The 7859-nt window shown below is 48.8% G+C and overlaps 1 long non-coding RNA gene across 1 annotated transcript; it reads right to left on the bottom strand.

The window, feature by feature from the left end:
* Window positions 1-631: 631 nt before the first annotated feature.
* Window positions 632-2871, bottom strand: LOC133625515 (uncharacterized). The gene is made up of 3 exons (XR_009818801.1): window positions 2305-2871; window positions 2054-2126; window positions 632-905 (listed from the first exon to the last, which is right to left on the bottom strand). It is a non-coding gene; the product is annotated as an uncharacterized LOC133625515 (long non-coding RNA).
* Between the last annotated feature and the right edge of the window lie 4988 nt (window positions 2872-7859).

Genomic DNA, 7859 nt, shown 5'->3' on the forward strand with positions numbered 1-7859 from the left:
CAATCAATTCTTCCTTGTCCATTGTGGCAAAATAAAACCAGGAATTCTAGACTTGATAGCAGTTCTCCTAAAGAGGTAGTTGTGCCCACCACTTGTCAAGTTTTTGTATCACAGAGCAAAAACAGAGAAATGAACACTGACTGTGGATTGACTATTCTGAGCTACACAGGCAGCTCCGACTTCAAGTGCACACAGCACCACTTGGTGCTGAAAGCCCTGCCATTGGCAGTGCCTTTAGCTTAAGAAAGTACATCTACCAATCAAGTCCAGAAAGGTGAACCTCAAGGCCGGCAGAACCAAAGGCTGCTGAGCATCAAACACATGTGTCCACTTCAAAGAGCTTCCAGAATTCTGCAACATGCTTTCTGGTGACACAGCCTCAAGCAGCGTTGGAAGGAATGACCCAGCTTAGTACCTGTCTGCACCCCAGAGAACAGCAGTCTCTCAGCTCACACCTGGGGTTTTATGTACACATGGCTCACGAATAAATGCAGCAGGGGTAAAAAAACCTGAAGATGAACAGCAACTGGAACGTAACTATTATTTGTCCATTTCATCAATCCGTTACAGAACCACCCAAATCGTGCACTTGCAGAACAGAAGACAGTCACTAACAGAAAGAATGTCTTTATTCACAACAGATTGGTGCATCTCTACAAGAAACTCATGATTTCAGCTTATAAAGTCAGCATCATTGACAATGCACCTCTCCCAAAGGGAAAACCCTTGTCTTTTATCAAATGTCAACGGGAAGAGTGGGTAAACAAAACCAACAACCCGCACCTGCACACCAAAACCCACCCACATCCCTACCCCAAAAGCTCTGTTTAGATGATGCGTGACATGTCTTCATAGACGACAACTGTACCAACTTATACTTCGGGTCCTTCTCCTCCAGGAACCAGCTACAAAAGAATAAGACAATTCTGTGTTAGTGCCACAGGTTTGAGTTTTACAAACCCATATGTGACAGGTCTTGCTTTACAACATTTTAGATGGAGACCAGGCCACAAAAGTGGGTTTTACATTCAATATCATCTTCCTCTCCCAACAGAGGAAGCGAGTTACCGCCAGAGAAGCACGTGCCAAAAACCATCCAAAACACAAAGAACGTTTAACAAAACACAAAGGAGTTGCTAGATACTTCTACTGCTAAGCAGAGCCCCAAAACTAACAGAGCCTGAACCCTTCTACAGACAGCAGGGATTCAGTCACTATAGCACTTTCCTGGGAAGAAAGTGATGAACTGAACAAGTGAAAAAGAAATACCAAAGGAAAAACAAGAATGAGGGAGGAGAGAAGAGGATGACCCTTCCTCTTGCTGAGCCATTCTTAAAGATCAGCTGAGCACTTCTAAAGACAGCTTTGCTGCTTTGGGGACCAAAGAAAGAAAAGGTCTAAAGTACAGTCTTCCTGATGTGGGGACACGAGAACTAATACAGAAATGGATCTGTGTCTTGATGAAAAGACACACTTCTACGAATCACCAGCTTCTGCTTCCACCAGCCCAAGTGGAGGGTAGTCCTTTTGCCCCACACAAAAAGAACATGCACTCTCCTTGAAGGATGAAGAACAATAACCAAGGCAGAAAAGGGCTTAGAAATTCAGTCTAGATGGCACCTGCTCAGACACAAGGAGGAGGCACAAGCTCAGGAAGGCAGCAAAACACAGACTACTCTTCATTCACACAAAGTCGACTTGAGTCTGACTCTGTCTTCCTCTTCTCTTCCCACAAGATTAGAAATGTCCTTATGCAGGAAGCCTGGGCTTTGGAGTCATCTACGGAGACCAGCAAAACACTACAGCAGGGCTGCCTTGGGGGCATCGAGGGAGTTGCAGTATTTAATGACTGCTTCACTACCAGAAACAAGTAAGGCAACAGGATCCCTTTTCCAGTATCATTCACACACACATATGTCCTGGGAGCCAACTGAGAGGACCTTATGCAATGGAACTACCTGGAAAGCTCAGCTTCAAGTAGCTGAACTCAATTCCTCATCAGTTTACAGTACAGACAAGAAATGCATGCAGCCCCTTAACAATGATGACTTACCATTGTTATGGTGTTTCCATTCAGCAAAATCTGGTCAAGCTCTGTGATCCTTCTGCCCTCAGCTGTAATCTCACTGGAGCGGCATTAGAAAAAGGAAGAAAGAACACATAAGCAGGGACAGTGACTCCAGTTTGGATTACACATCTGACATCAATCTCTGCTTTACCATAACAACTGTTGAAACTAACAAATCACTTATCCTCATCACAGTGTCATCCTGAGAAATTGACCACCTGCTTAAAGAAACCCACCTGGCAACTAAAAAGATCCATTTCACTTCTCTCATCAATACAGAAAGACACAGCTTCACCTTCCAAGTCTTGACAATGGCTCCAATACCACTGAAACTCAAAAGAGCTTTCAGAGGAACATGGCATGACAGGAATAAAAAACTTACCCTTCAATCAGCTCAGTTCAAAAATCTTTGCCTACACCTTAATGAAATAGAAAAGCAAACAAACTACAGAAGAAAACACTACCCATGCAAAATTAAGCCTACAAATCAGGAAGCCAATTCTCAGCACAAATCATTCAGCTGCTACTCTGTGACATGGCCATCCTGAATAGATCACCCTCCACACTTTAACTGCAAAGTATCGACTATTCAGCTGGTAAGTATTCAAAACATACAAACACATTTTGGTTCTAGATCTCACACAGTCATTTCCTCACACAACCAAACAGGAAACAGCAACAAGAGGCAAAAAGAGGACTTACAATTCTGTAACATCTTCTAACACCAGATCTGAAGATGCAGTTTCAAGACAAAAAAGGTCCAGAATTCAAACCTAAAAAACCTTTTTTTCATTTTACACTGAACTGTGATTTTTATTGGTAAAAAAAAAAAAAAACCACATCAGAACAATACAACAGATCATAGAAGCCTGCAGAGAAGGAGCCTCCACACCCTCCCTGGGCAGCCTGTGCCAGGGCTCCCTCACCTCAACAGGAAAGAGTTTTGTCTTATGTTTAAATGGAACTTTCTGTGTTCCAGCTTCATCCCATTACCCCTTGTCCTGTTGCCAGCTATCATCAAAAAAAGGGATGCCCCAAACTCCTGACACCCATCACTTAGATATTTGTAAACGTTAATGGGATCCCCCCTCAGTCTCCTCTTCTAAGACTAAACAGCCCCAGTTCCCGCAGCCTTTCCTCACAAGGAAGATGCTCCAGGTCCCTGATCACCTTGGAGGCCCTGCGCTGGACTCTCTCCAGCAGTTCCCTGTCTCTCTTGAGCTGGGGAGCCCAGAACTGGACACAGGACTCCAGATGAGGCCTCACCAGGGCAGCGTAGAGGGCGAGGAGAACCTCCCTTGACCTGCTGGCCACACTCTTCTTGATGCATGCCAGGATGCCATTGGCTTTCTTGGCATTCCACGAGGGCACATTGCTGGCTCATGCTCAGTTGATTATCAACCAGGACTCCCAGGTGTCTCTCTGCAGAGCTGCTCTCCAGCAGGTCAAGCCCCAGCTTGTACTGGTGCATGGGGTTGATCCTGCTCAGATGCAAGACACTGCACTTGCCCTTGTGGAACCTCACGAGGTTCCTCTCTGCCCAACTCTCAAGGTGCTCAACATCTCTGGGAATGGGACTGCAGTCTTCCAGTGAGCTGTACAACAACATTCTAGCAAGTGAACTGCTGCCTCTCAAAACCATTAAAAAACTAGGCAAAACCATCAAGCAGACAGCCTCAAAAATTTCCATCCAAGGACACTGACAAAGTCACCCGATCCCAGAAGCGTTCCAACAATTTATCACTCTTCATCACAATCTGGATGCGCCAACCTATGCGTTTGTCCACAAGGTCTGTAAATATCCAACCAAACCAAGCGAAAGCTACAAAAGACCGTTTCAGGGAATGTACTTTGAAAGACAAAAGAACCTCACTGCTTTACTGCCCGTAAGCCATGAGAAAGGTTCTGAGGCAAGACGCCGGAGCGCTGCAGGAAGATGTTCCCTCCGCTGAGAACACCTCCGCTCCCGTCCCGGGAGGCTCCTTACCCTGGCACAGCCGACACTCAACATCCGTCCCTCGCCGGCCTTTGCTCTGCACTGCCCAGAGCCGCCTCACCCCCCAGTCGCCGCCCGTGCCGGACAGGGGGCTGTCCCAGCGCCTCTCCACGCCGGCCCCACTCCTCCCCGCCCCACAGCCCCGGGCTGGGCCAAGGGGGAAGAAACCGCCGCCTGAGGCGAGGCGCGCGCCCGCCTTCCGACCTCGCGCGGCCTGTTTCAAGCTTCCCGCCAAGCGCCAGGGGCGCGGAAGCGGCCTCTCTCCCCCTCTCTCGCCTCCCGTCCCGTCCGTCCCGCGGGCCCGCCGGTCACACGGCGCGTTCCCTTCCCCTTGGCCTCGCCCGGACACCGGCAGGAGGCCGAAACATCGCGGCGCTGCCGGTGACCGAGCGGCGGCGGCTGAGACGGGTTTGGAGTCGCCTCGGCCGCCATGATGGCTCCAGACCTGACCAGTCGCTGCCGACTCTCACAGGTGTGCAGGCCCGACCCAGCCCGGCAGCCCGTAGTAGCGGATGTCCGAGCCGTCGCTCGGGCCCGGCCGCCGGGCGCTCCCCAGGCGCTCGGCTCCTCCCGTGTCCCGGGGTTACCCATCAGCCGGGGCTGAGACTGCGGGGTCGCTGCGGGGCTCACTCCAGAAGCCTCGAGCCTGAGCAAACTCTGCCCAAGAGGGCGGCGCTGTCTCCACACACGCGCCTGCCTTTCAAAGGACGAGCGGCCGCCGGCTCCGTTGGGAACCGCGGTCGGTCCCCGGGAACCTCCGACATTCTGACCGTGACGAGAAATGCGGCCTTTGGCGTCAGCCGCTGCCCCGCGGGGCTCTGCGCAGGACTGCCTCACCGCTGGCACCGAGACCCGAGGCGGAAGAGACTCTCTGACACTGCAGTTGGGGCCGGGCAGCTGCATTCCTTTACTCCAGAGCTGGGGCCGTGGGGGATCACAGAGCGTGAGCAGCTGGAAGGGACCTTGGCAGAGCTCCAAGGAAGGAGACTCCACAGCCCGCCTGGGCAGCCTGTGCCAGTGCTCCCTCACCTGAACAGTGAAGAAGCTTTTCCTTCTATTTCTCTGGAACCTCTTCTGTTCCAGCTTGTACCCCTTGCCCCTTGTCCTGTCCCTGGACATCACTGAGAACAGCCACAGCCTGTGTGAGGCAGCGCAGTCACAGTGCGGGAACAGCCACAGAAACACAGACCAAACGTGAAGAGTCAGTGCAGTGCACAGGCAGAGGCGCAGGCAGGATTTGGGGTCCATTCCAGAGGGTCACAGACCCTGCTGTGCATGTCTGTTATCAGGGATTTGCACCTCCATCATTGACCCCTGTGCTTCAATCTCTCCCACAGCAGGGCAGGAATCTCCAGCACAATGATGGGATGCCTATCAGGGGCCTCTGTTACCTAAACACAGATGTTCTGCTGGTCAAGCACATAAGGATAAGCAGCGATAAGTGACCGATGTGCTTCTCTACACCCCAACTGCAAGTCACTGAGAGGGTTTATAAGGCTCCTGGACAATCTCCCCTTATTATCTCACACTTTTTTCCCTTATTGGATAGTTTTGGTATGAGAACCCTGGAAAAATTGCATACAAAGTTACAAGAAGACAAGCAACCTTGGGTGTCTCAATATGATTTACAGGACAACTCTACAGAAAAGAGGAGTTTCACAATAAGTGTGTTTGTTGTCTTAGGTCTGGATGGGATGAAGTTCATTTTTCCTTCAGCAGTTCTCACCCTGCTCTCCTTTGTGTTATCAGGTAGAAAGCTGTTGATGGCACACCAGGGCTTTGGCCACTTCTGCCTGCTGTTCCCACAGCAACAAGGCTGGCTCTGCCACATTCACCCACTCCCCAGCAGTGGGCTGGGGGTGAGCAAGATCTTCGCTGGGGACACAGCCTGGACAGCTGACCCCAACTGACTCCCACCAAAGGACTATCCCGTACCATATGATGTCTGCTCAGCAACAAAAGGTAAGTGAAAAGCTGAGGGGGGATGTGGCACTCATTATTCATGACATTTGGCATGCAGAGCAATGGCTATGTGGCTTAAAGCCCTGCTTCCCAGAAAGAGATAGATATGGCCTGCTGAGGGGTTCCTGGGAAGGTAACGTTAACTAAACTAGAATGGACTTTTGGGAGGCAGAAAAGACTTGTGGTGAAATGTCATTCTTCTGAGGAGCACCTACTTCATTCTCATAAGCGGATGGGACTTTCCTCCGTTTCCATTCCACCATCTAATGAACGCTGCAGGTTGGAAGTTATTTCCATTCTAACCTGGAAGCAAATACATCCTGAAGGGCACAGCAACATGCAGGGAGCTTCTAAGTAACTTCTGTACCTTCAGAAAGAGAGCTGTGACAGGCAGGAGACAACGTCCTGTAATTACCCCGTTAGAGCAACACTTTCCCATGCTGTCTGTGCTCTCTTCTCTGAGCAGACCACAAAATACCAGGCCTACACAAATTTCTGGCATTTCAAAAGGATTTTATTGTATCAGAACCCAAGAGGCTCTCGCTGCAATGAACAAAACATCTTCACAGGCACGATCAGTTCTTGGATTACCACGGATCCCTCGGGTGCCAGTTCACTGCCGGCCCCCTTCATGGGCACCTTTCATTTTTTAGTGTCTCCCCCGAGAAAGGATTTCCCACAGCTTGCCACCTTTTTCTCCAGAAGGTATCCAGCTCACAGGTACACCCCCTCAGCTAATGTAGCTTTCAAAGCTCCTTTGTCAAACTTCTAGGACAATGCAAAGAAAAACAGAGCACTACTTACCCATCAAGCCTGGTAGACAACAGCACACCACCTATATTTTGCTGTTAAGTATCTGAGAGGCTGCAACAAGAAAGTCAGGTGTGTTTTACTCATCAGTAAACACATTCTTTCCAAAGACTTCTTTTCTTTTCTTTTAACCAGGCAAGGGAAGATGAGCTTCACAATATCTTTGACACTTCTAATTGATTTGTCAGCCTGAGGAAGTGGAAAAGTACATGAGATAAGGTGAGAACACAAACATGTAGATAAAGTTGAACACCCAATCTGAAGGAACTCTTTTCTAGGATTTCTCCTTTCTTTCTTTTGCTCTTCCATGCCACAAATTTTGAACAGCATTCCTGGAAAAAATAAAACATCTTTAGATTGCTCCTGCTCATCTTTTACTTGAAAACTCAGGAGAATAAAAGCACTGTGACTGCTGAGACAACCGAGTCTCTCTACTTTGTATAGGCAGATCCAAGTAAGATCACCTCTGTCAACTCCAACCATTGTTTCTCTCTAAGAGGATAATGCCAGTAGATGTTTTAGAAACTTCAAAAGCTCGATCTTAGGAGCAGCATCTTAGATTAGGAAACATTCCCAGAACCCGATTGTGGTGTCACTCATGACCTGTCATTTCATTTTCGATCATTTGGATCAATTTGTTCTTGCATCAGCAATTCCTTTAAGCTGAACTATGCATGTTTTCTTTTCTGGTGCTTAATCCTTCTGACTTGGGATTTTCCCCCTTCCACCATCATTTTGTGGACTAAACACACCATGATCATCTAGCTTTGCCTTACAGAATTGGTATCTTCATATACCCTTCCCATCTTTATGGAACCACTTCCTTGCCTATCCATTTTCTCACAGGTCGTGTATGCAGACAGGAAGAGGCCTTACTCTTGCCTGGTCCTACCCTGAGTGTGTTCTGAGACACCTTCCTCATACAATTAACAAATTCTCAGATGGCAGCAGAAGGTTTTGTTCTGAAGCCTTTGAATCATCTTTGACTCCATGATACCCAATTTCAGCCCTTGTTGCTAGCCC

Source organism: Colius striatus, chromosome 5 (genome assembly GCF_028858725.1).
Source record: "Colius striatus isolate bColStr4 chromosome 5, bColStr4.1.hap1, whole genome shotgun sequence".
In the NCBI taxonomy this organism is placed as follows: domain Eukaryota; kingdom Metazoa; phylum Chordata; class Aves; order Coliiformes; family Coliidae; genus Colius; species Colius striatus.